Raw genomic sequence first — 11,235 nt, forward strand, 5'->3', positions numbered from 1 at the left:
CTTGAACAGTTGCCTTCAGGTGTCCATAAAGAAGAAAATGGTAAGGTTGGAGACTGAATTTCTCCTGGCACTGGGCAAAAGTGTATGTCTGGCCAGTTTTGGGATCCAGTACCTCCTGAAGCAGCCAATTAGATGAAATGTTAAAACTATGATGAGCTGGTAGCACCACATGTGACTTTGGTGTGGAACTTCGCAATGGAAAGTGAAGAGACACATGGGTTGGTAAACCCAAGAGTCGTCTGGTAATACCCCATACTTTCCGCAATGTAGTTGCCAATCCTATGACACATATAGGATTGAGAGCCCTTGTGGGCCAAAACATGAATAATATAGGAAGGGTCTTCTGGGTAGCATAAGTCCCATATCAAGCTGGGATCAGTATATTCTTGAGTACCCAAAAGCCAATCCCCCAAAAATCTTAAATTTGTTGCCCAGGAGTAAACCACAAAATCTGGAAGTCCATAGCCTCCATGATTTCTCTGAGCAGTCATCGTGGGATATGCCAAATGTGCTTGCTTATTCCTCCAGATAAATTTGCCTATGGTGGACTGAATCATCCTATTATCCTTAGAGAAATAGGAAGGGTAACATGATCAATTTGTATAATATTTGCGGTGCAATAACCATCTTAATCACCGCAATATGCCCCTGGAGGGACATAGGGAGGTTCTGCCATCCCGCTAATTTTTTGGTAGCCTTCTCTAAGGCGGGGGGCACATTAAGACTATACCACTTCTGAGGATTAGGATGGACAATAATACCTAGGTGTTTAATAGTTGATTCAGCCCATTTTACTGGAAGGTCGGACCAGACATCCCACGAAGCTTGTAAGAATACCCAGCGCTGAATTGCACCTAGTGGATTGATAGCACTATGAAACACTATGATAACTAAACTTACCAGAGAATTAGCCAGCACAGATGACATCATTCCTGAGAAAACGAAACTAACTTGTTCTTATTCTCTACTACTGATAACAAGAGGTTCCTGCCCATAGAGAGAGCACGCACACACATGCTAAAATTTATTGATTGGCTATTAAAGGTGATGGGCGTGGATTATGCAGATATCTGGTATTGGCGGACCCAAACCCTTATAAGGCTGAGCACGCACGTCAGATCTTTGAGCAAGCTTATAATTATTTTCCACTTGTTTTGTGTTGCTTCTCCATGGAGGAATTAACACTTTCCTCCATTAATAAATCTTTTAAACTATTTGAAGCTGGTATTCATTGAGTTAATTAGTCAGAGGTTACCACTTTTAACATCTGGTGCCCCGTGTGAGGCTCCTTGAGGAGGGATTTCGCGACTCCCTTCCTGGGTATCTTCTGTCCTAATAGGTAGGTGGTGACTACCTATAGCTCCGGCATTCACTCAGCGCACGTGGGTCGGTCAGCTGCACAAGAGGTGCTAATTAGGGTCATGGCAGCGAGCTCTGATGCCTAAGTGGAGTCATGGCAGGGAGCTCTGACTGTATTCAGTTTTTTTTTTTTTGCTTCAAGCTCCACCCAAATCCAAAGCCTCTGTTTTGTCTAAATTCAGTTTGAAGCCCGATACTGACTGGTATATTTGGAAGATATTAATGGCAGCCGGAAGGGCTTTACGAGCATGAGATAACAAAAGCAAAATATCATCTACAAAAAGCAGCGTGAGAAACGTTTGTGCCCCAACCGAAATACCAGTCACATCAGGGTCCACCTTCAACCTACACACCAGGGGTTCCACTGTCAAGATGAACAAAAGAGGGGACAGGGGACACCCTTGCCTAGTCCCCCTCTGTAGGTAAAATTCCCCTGAAAGTTGGCCATTGACCAAAATTCGCGCTGAAGGATTTGTATAGAGTAAAGTGATATATTCATAGATTCTACCAACAAATCCCAACTTGGACAAGACCTGCCGAAGGAAGGGCCAGGCTACCCTGTCAAACGCTTTCTCTGCGTCACAGGTGACTAAAAGTGGATCAGGAATTTTAGATGTTTGACAACGCTCCAAGGCCGCCAGTACTTTATGTATATTAACAATAGAGCATCTCCCAGCAACAAACCCCACCTGATCTGGCGATACTAAGAAAGGCATGAGAGGTTTCAATTTGTTGGCCAAAATGTTTGCAAAAAGTTTGATGTCCAAATTTAACAAAGAAATTGGTCTGCAGGAGGATGCCAATAAGGGATCCTGACCTCCCTTGGGAAGGACACCTCATGATTTTAAAGACCTCTATCATATCTCCCCTCTCTCCCCCCCCCCCCTCAGCCATCTCTTAAGAACATAGAAAATGCCATACTGGGTCAGACCAAGGGTCCATCAAGCCCAGCATCCTGTGGCTAATCCAGGCCATAAGAACCTTAGCTGAACAGCCCTAACCTCTTCAGCCTTTCCTCATAGGGGAGCTGTTCCATTCCCCTTATCATTTTGGTCGCCCTTCTCTGTACCTTCTCCATCACAACTATATCTTTTTTGAGATGCGGCAACCAGCATTGTACTCAAGGTCCCAGAATCCAGCCAGTTGGACATGGAGTATCATGGGTCTGAGATTTAAGGAGAAAATTTCTTCTGTCAAGAAATCAAAAAGGCAAGTGCTTGCAAAGTCCATGCCTGTCCTGTGGTGGGACCATGGATGTGTGTACGCACTGCTCCTGCCTGTGCTGTGTTTCTGAGAAGTCAGGGAATGGCCCAGTGTTCAGTGCAGTGGGCTGAGAAGCAAGGAAGCCAGTGTTCAAATCAAGTCCCCTCACCGTTCACGGCCTCAGACTGTAAGACCTTAGACTGTAAGCCCTCCGGGGGAAGGGTCCCTACCTACTGTACCTGAATTATAACTTGCCTCGGCCTTGGAAAAACGAGTAATTAAATCTAAAGCCTACATGTAAGGAAAGCCTGTCCCAGTCTCCTGCACAAGCTACAGCCTAAGAACAGACACTGCCAGGACCCTGCAGCTGAAAAATAGGAAGCAGACGCGTCACATGGGCGGGAGCCAGCACTGCAATGCAAGGGAGACAGTCCATCATCATCATTATTTATTTAAAAGTATTTAGTACCTGCCTCTCCAAAATGGGTTACAATAAAAGATGCACAAAATTCATAAAACCTATATTTTTCAATGTTGATTGTACTTATCTCACTACAAATTTCAGCCAAGGGAATGGTTCACAAACTCAACGAGGTGGGGGGGGGGGGGGGGGGAACAAAATGCAAAGCCCTGATCTGTGTCAGCAAAGGAGTTCAAAGTGCGTTACGAGACTAAAATTACAATGTTTAAGCATACAGCTGCAATATTTAGGAATGCAACGTCATCCCTGATTGGTTGAATGTAACAGTCACATTTGATATAACTATAAAGGTTGGTAACAATTGACAGTAATAGGAACAAGTAGGACACAGATTTACTGTCCCCAGTGGTGAGGGGTGTGGGCATCTGGAAATTACATTTGGCTAAGGATGAGGGATATCTGTAATATTAGAGCAAGAGCCTCTGATGTGAGGCCAGCACTGTGTGCGCACAATCCAGGCTCGGATGTGAGATGCTAGCCAAAAAGAGTTTCCGCAGGAGTCATGCCTAACTGTTTTTTTGGGGCTCTAAACCTGGTTCTCCTGCTTGCTTTCTGTGGGGCTGATGCAATAAAGTCACGTAGAAAGCGGGCGCTGAACAGTCAGCGCCCGCTCTCAGTGTTTATCCCAAAGGGGCGTGGGATAAACACTGTGGATCCATCAAGTCTAGTGGGCGTAAATATAGAGGAGGCGGTATAGCACTGCACGGAGCGGCAGTAGCCACAGAGGCATTCACGGAGCGGGATGCCAGTGGCCAGTGGTTTGTGTTCCACCTTCATGGAGCGGAAGGATGGAGGGCTGCTATCTCCAAAAAAAAAAACAAAACAAAAAAACCCCAAAAAACAAACAAAACAGAGGTGGGTAAGAGTATGGGGCAGGGGTGTGGCCGCTCCTGCGGCGGTTGCTACCCCTGATTGAGCTGGATGTTCACTGGAATGCGGATACGGCGCTGCTCTCTGCATTGGTGGAGGGGTGGAAGGGACTTGGGGCTGGAGGGTGCTGGAAGCCAATAGTGACGGGTGGGAGGGAGAAAAAAGGGGGGGGAGGGGAAGATTAAAAAAAAAAAAATGGATAAACTGCGTAGCTTGCTGGGCAGACTGGATGGGCCGTTTGGTCGTCTTCTGCCGTCATTTCTATGTTTCTATGTTTCTTAATGCGTATATGGCGCCCTAATATTAAAGCGAATGCCTTGCCTCAGCACACTATCCATACAGGGGCCGATGCAATACAGTGAGCCGAGCGCAGAGTTAACCTGCAGTCGGACACTGGTAGAATAGGCGCTAATCAATCCCATAATGTAATAAAGGGATTAGTGCATATTCAACCCACGTCCAACGCGGAGTGAATCTAATAGCGCTCATCACATGCAAATGCATGTGAATGAGACTATTAGGCGTTCATTCCCGATGCAAAAAAAAAAAAATGTGCGTCTCGGTCACACATTTAACTGTCATCTATTAACGCCTGTTGGAAAACTGATGCCGATAAACTCGGCATTGGTTTTCAGTGGCGAACAGTAACGAAAACCAATGCTGGGTTTATCGACGTCTGTTTTCCTGGCTGTCCGCCAATAAGGTAAACAGATGCAAATAAACTCGGCGTTGATTTTCGTGACCAGCGCCATGCAATATTAAAAGTAGGGGGTCGCGCGACCCTGGCGCATCCTTGCTAACACGAACCCAATCAGTTTCGTGACTGCCGTACGCCGGTCGCAAAAACCGATGCCAAGTTTATTTGTGTTGGTTTACGTTACTGGCGGACAGCCAGGTAAACCAACGCCGATAAACCTGGCGTTGACCGTTCGCCACTGAAAACCAATGCCAAGTTTATCGGCGTCTGTTTTCCTACAGGCGTTAATAGATGACAGTTAAATGTGTGTCCGAGACTCACTTTTTTTTTTGCATCGGAAGTGAATGCCTAATATTTGCATGTGATGAGCGCTATTAGATTCACTCCGCATTGGATGTGGGTTGAATAGGCGCTAATCCCCTTATTGCATTAGGGAATTGATTAGCGCCTATTCTCCCAGTGTCCGACTGCAGGTTAACTGTGCGCTCAGCTCTGCGCACTGTATTGCATTGGCCCCTGTATGTATAGTGTGCTCAGGCAAGGCATTCTCCCTCCCCTTGCCTCTTTTTTTTTTCTCAGCCTGAAACAGGGATAGTAATAAGAGCTCTCTTACCTTTCGATGGTCTTTTTCAGGGACTGATCTGTAGAGGACTGTAAAAGGAGCCGTCCACCCCAGTGGTGGCTGCACGTAGGATTATGAAGTCTTAACATTGTAAATGTTCAGTTCCTCTGTACCTGGAAGGCAGTGCGGTTAGCAATGTATTATCTAGGTACTTAATTATATCCTCTCTTGGTCTTCTCCGAGCAGTATGGAGCTAATTGTTCTGGTTTCTGAATTGTCAGGCCCGTTGCTCCCAGCGCTCTGGATTCACTAGTAGTGGTAGCAGCTGCATGCAGGGGACCTTGGAGGCTGGGTATTCAGGCAATGACCATGTTAGCATTGCTGGCTGTTTAGATTATTATAGAGCTGTGGGGTTAGACATGGGAAACATGGGTGTTGGAAGGAACTATGGGGGAATCTTTTATGCTCTTCCACCCAAGATGACAGAGTATGAATGAGGAAGATAAAGGAGACCTGTCCTGGATAAGGAGAAATCTTGCATGTAGTTGCGCTCTGGCTGGCAGCTGGGATGGATCCTTAGCAGTGCGGACATGATAGTAGGTCTTTTTTTTTATTTTTCTTTTGCTGTCATCTATTATGATTCTATGATCTTTCTGTGGCTTCATTTACTTATTTATTCTCCGTTGTTGCCTGCCTGGGCTGGGGCAGTGTATGTGAGGTTCTCTTGTAAACCTTTTGGGGTAGAGAATAAAATCACCTGAGCAGTCGAATACAGCAGGCATTTGATCTCCAGTTTCAATGCTGGGGCCGAGGATCTCTTACAGGAGTGGGGGGAGATCACTGATGCAGACATTAAAGAGGGTAGAAGTGGGGCTACATCCCTGTCTCGTGTTTCACGCCGGTCTGAAGCAGACTGCAGCTTGTTTGTCTTATATCTTACAGCTTATAGAAATGATGAAGGGAACCATCAAACTGAGAGCTTGCCCAGTGCTCCAGAATCCCTTGTGCTGACCCTGGCACTGGCACAGAAAGGTGAGCACCGGTCCTGTATACTGAAAAGGCAGGGGGCCAGGCCACTGTCATGCAGCTTTGGCTTACCCACCCCCATCCCTAATTTGCCCCACCTTGAGTACTGCGTTCAGCTCTGAAGGCTGGACCTTCGCAAGGACGCTGAGAGGACGGAAAGAGTTCAGAGAAGGTCAACTGAAATGGTAAACTGTCTTCAACAGAAACCGTACACTGAGAGGCTTAAGACACTGCAAATGTACTCGCTGGAGGAAGGAAAGGAAAGACAGGGTCGAGACATTCAAATGTATGAAAAGCTTACATACATTATAGAAAAGGGACATTTTTTTCATATAAAAAGGAGTTTCAAAAAGAAAGGGGGGGGGGTGTCCTGATCCGAAGTTGCTGGAAAGGGGAGAGCGGTAGATGCCGCCAGGAGCAACCTCCCAGTCAAGATGGTGGAAGCCAGCACTGCAACAGACTTTGAGGATGACCAGGGACAGAGAGAGAGAGAGGATGGTGGTGGTGGTAGGAAGAGGGCTGGAAGGCTGCACCACTGCAATTCACTAGGGGCGCTCCGGCAGCCTGATGCAGAGCTCCCAGGCGAGGACCACCCCGAAGAGAGAGATTTACTGTCCCAAGGAATGAGACCGGGGAGCAAAAGTAAATTGGGTGAAAAAATCAAAATGTCATCCAGATAGACTACAACACAGACATAGAGCAGGTCTCGGAATATCTCATTAATGAAATGCTGGAATACAGCTGGAGCGTTAGTTAACCCAAAAGGCATGACTAAATATTCATAATGTCCATCCCTGGTGTTGAATGCCGTCTTCCACTTGTCGCCCTCTCGAATCCTGACAAGATTATACGCTCCTCGAAGATCTAATTTCGAGAATAACTTGGCTCCCTGTAGACGATCGAAAAGTTCTGCTATGAGAGGTAACGGATACCGGTCCTTGATGGTAATGGCATTAAGCCCACGGTAGTCAATACATGGACGCAGAGTCCCATCTTTCTTCCCAACAAAGAAAAAGCCGGCCCCGGCCGGAGACTTAGAGCGCCTGATGAATCCTTTCTGCAAGTTGTCCTGGATATATTCCGTCATAGCACGAGTCTCCAAAGCAGACAATGGATAGACCCTACCCCGAGGTGGAGTGGACCCCGGGATCAAGTTGATGCTACAATCGAATTCTAGATGTGGAGGTAAAATGTCCGCAGCCTTTTTGGAAAAAACATCCGAAAACTGCTTGTACTGTGATGGTAGACCTTCCAGCTGAGAGGTACAGATGAAGCTGCTGGAGGAACTTGATCCGTGAATGCAGGACTCCAGGCATTTCGATCCCCAGTGAATGAGTTTTAACGAAGTCCAGTCAAACTGGGGATTGTGTAGTTGCAACCATGGAATGCCAAGAAGTATAGGATGGATTGCTCTTTGGATGATATAAAAAGAAATCTTCTCGGTATGATTCGGTGATGTGTGAAATGCCATCGGAACTGTATGATGAGTTATCCTCCCAGGCAGGGGATCTCCATGGATGGAGGATACAATTAACGGCTTTGGACATAAGCAAGTGGGAATGTGTAGTTGATCTACCAGATCTTGTAGAATAAAATTCCCACCCGCTCCAGAGTCCACTAAAGCCAGAGTGGAGAACCGATGCTCTTCGAATTCCAGGGTGACCTGTAGGGTCAGCGGGGGAGCTGGAGAGGTGATGCCTAGAGTTACTCCCCCCAATAGAGCCTAGGCATTGGAGTTTTCTGGACGTGTAGGACAACAGGCAATGAGATGACCCGCTCCACCGCAGTATAGACAGAGACCTGCCTTGCGGCGTCTCTGCCGTTCTTCTGGAGAAAGGGGACCTCGCCCCAGTTGCATAGGTTCCTCCGTGGTTCCTTCTGATTTAGGTGCCGTGTGGGAGACGGGAGCGGAACGGGAAGGCGTGGCACCTGCTACATGCCTTCTTGTGCTTGATCCCTCCCGTGCTCTTTCCTGTAGTCGTCGATCAATTCGGGTGACCAAGTCCACGATGGCATCCAAGGATTGTGGTAACTCTCGGGCCGCCATTTCATCTTTTATTCTAGGCGACAGGTCCTCCAAGAATATAGACCGGAGGCAGCTCTCCTCCCAGTGGAGCTCGGATGCCAAAGTTCTGAATTCAATAGTATAGTCGGCCAGTGGTCGACCACCTTGCCGTAGTTGTAAAATCTTAGAACCTGCGACCACTTGTTTCCTGGGGTCGTCAAACACCACTTGAAATAGTTCCAGGAATTTAGGCAGGTTTTGTAGGATCGTATCTGACCGACGCCAGAAAGGAGAAGCCCAGGCTAGGGCCTTACCCTCCAACAAGGATAGGATATAGGTAGTTTTGGTGAGATCATCTGGAAAGATGGAAGCTTGAAGATGAAAGTGCATGCTGCACTGGTCGAGAAATCCCTGGCACAGGCGAAGATCTCCGGCGTAACGTGGAGGAGTCGGTAGTGGAATCACGGACCGAGGATTATTCTGCACCACCGAGGGTAGTGGTGGCGGCATGGCTTGAGCTGTGGCTATGGAATCCAGCCGGGCGTTTAGACGTTCTAAGGAAGCCGCCATGGATTCTAGTATTCGTTTCTGCTCCAAGACCTTCTGGGCCAACTCCGGAATGGCCTGACGAGCTGTGGCCTCTGCCGGGTCCATGGCCTTGGTATTCTGTTATGATTTGGAGAGTGGACCCCTGTTCCGAAGTAGTCAGCGCTGCCGAGAGGGAAGTTAACCCTTGTCGGCCTCTACCGTCGGATGGCAAGGCCTGTTGGAGAGGTAGAGCTGAAGACTTCACCCTGGAAGCTCGTGACCCCCCCAGGAGGAGCCCGTAGGGGCACGGCCGCTAGGACTTAGGAGACTCCCTGAAGAATGAAGATGGTCTGGATGCAGGCGCCTCCTGCAGGTCATGGTTTCCAGACAGCTGGTGCCTCCAGCAGGTCGTAAGAGGTCGGGGAGTAGGTTTGAAGAATGGTCCCAGTTCAATCCAAGGGTCGAAGTCCGGAGAGAGGTCGAGAGCCGGTCCAGGAGCAGACGGGAGAATGGTCCGAAGCCAATCCAGGAACAAGAGGGAGAAGGGTCCAGAGCCAGTCCACGTCGAAGCCAGAGAAGTCACCAACACCAGTCCAAAGGTCAGGAGCCAAAGAATCAATCCAACGGGGAGAAGAGCAGAAGCGGGACGAGAAGCGGATCCAGAACACCAAACAGGAAACCAGGAACTGAGCCTCAATACCAAGGCAAGGTCCGAGAGGCAGACCTTGCCTTAAATACCCGAAAAGAGGAAGCAGCTTCAGAAGGGAGCCACGACATTTCCTGTCGTGGCCCCTTTAAATCTATTCTTCAGCCGTGCGTGCGGCCCTAAGCAGCCAGGAAGGAGGAGGAGTCATCTCAGCCCTGCTGGGCTCCGCGGCTGGCCCGGGCAGCGGCCGAGGCCGCGAGAAGAACATCTGAGGGAGCTCCCTGCTCCATCAGGAGCCTCCGGGTCCCCCCGATGTCGCGGGTGAGTTACCGGTCCCGGCTGCGGCAGTCCGCGGCCGGCAGCCATGACGGTTGGCCCCGGTTGCGGTTTGCCGCAGCCGGTGGCCATAACACATTGTGGATATCCTGAAAACCCAACTGGCTGTGGGGTCCTCAGGACAGGTTTGGGAAGCCCTGGTCTAGAGAGAGTGATGTCACATTTTTTGTTTGGGTTTCAGGAAGTAGGAGCTGTTTTTGTTGGCATCCTCTGTCTCCAGTTTAATGCCCCGTGGTCAGAGACACTGGAGATTGGGAGAGGCATTTCGCAGTCCAGTGCAAAACCTGCCTGGCAGGGTTTGCCTTAGGTTTTGCAGAAAGTGATTTAATCTCCTGGATGTTCAGTTTGGATCTTTTTTTCTTTGATAAATCCCTGGCTCTGGATCATGGATGAAAAAGCCATGTCTTGGGGAGGACAGGGATAGGAGAGTTCTGTTGTTCAATCTCTCAAACCTGTGGAGGGACAGTGGTGACTTGCCATAAGAGAGAGAGAGAGAGAGAGTTTTGATTGCTGAAATTTGAGAAGATGTTTGCCTTTTGTGTGTGGGAGGACGTTTTTGCTGCCACCCTTCCTGCCTTGAGGCTGGGGAAAGGAGAAGATCTGACAATTCCTGGTTGCAGGACCTTTCAGTCAGAGAGATCCAATATTGTTATTTTGAGAGGAGAGTAGGAGTAAGAAGATTTGTGACATCTGGAGACTCCCACCATGGTCATCATCCTGGCATAAAGGACAAGAAATGTTTTTTTGAGCACTGAAGGTACACCTGGACCTCAGGTACTGTTTGGATCGCACAAATATTTGGCTACCTCCCCACCCTCCTGGGACCCTTCTCATTCCAGACCCTGGAGGGTAAGAACATCTCAGGATTCAGTGCCGAAGGGACACATTCACAGAGAGAAGCGAGGTGTGAGGAGCTGCACCAGTCTGGGACATGGATGTAACTGAGGACAACTTTTGGTGCAAATGGATTACATTTGAATACCTACAGAAAAGTATTTATCAGGAACCCTCAGCCAGAGGGTCCTGCCTTCCCACATGTGAGTATTAAGAACAACACCCAGTGAGGAGATTTCTATCCCATGCCTTGGGTCCTGGAGATAGAGCCTCCCCCCATTCAAAGAATCCATGCCCTGGGGCTGTTTGGGACTTGTGAGACTGTGTAAGGACTTGGCCTTGAGACTGACTGTGACCCTTGCACTTCTCAGCTTAAATCTGAAGTAGGGCATTACCAACACATTCATAACTGATCTGGATAAAGGAACTACGAGTAAAATAACCACATTTGCAGATGACACAAAATTGTTGCAGCAAATTGTGAGGCACTGCAGAAGGACCTTATGAGACCGAGACTGGGCATTTAAATGGCTATTGCTATCCCTGGAAGTGAAACACAGAACACAAGCCTAATTTATGGGATCTCCCAGGTATTTACAGCCTGGATTGGCCACTGTCGGAGACAGGATGCTGGGCTCATTGGACCTTGATCTGACCCAGCATGGCATTTCTTATGTTCTTAAAAAGC

This window comes from Rhinatrema bivittatum, chromosome 2 (genome assembly GCF_901001135.1).
Source record: "Rhinatrema bivittatum chromosome 2, aRhiBiv1.1, whole genome shotgun sequence".
Taxonomy (NCBI): domain Eukaryota; kingdom Metazoa; phylum Chordata; class Amphibia; order Gymnophiona; family Rhinatrematidae; genus Rhinatrema; species Rhinatrema bivittatum.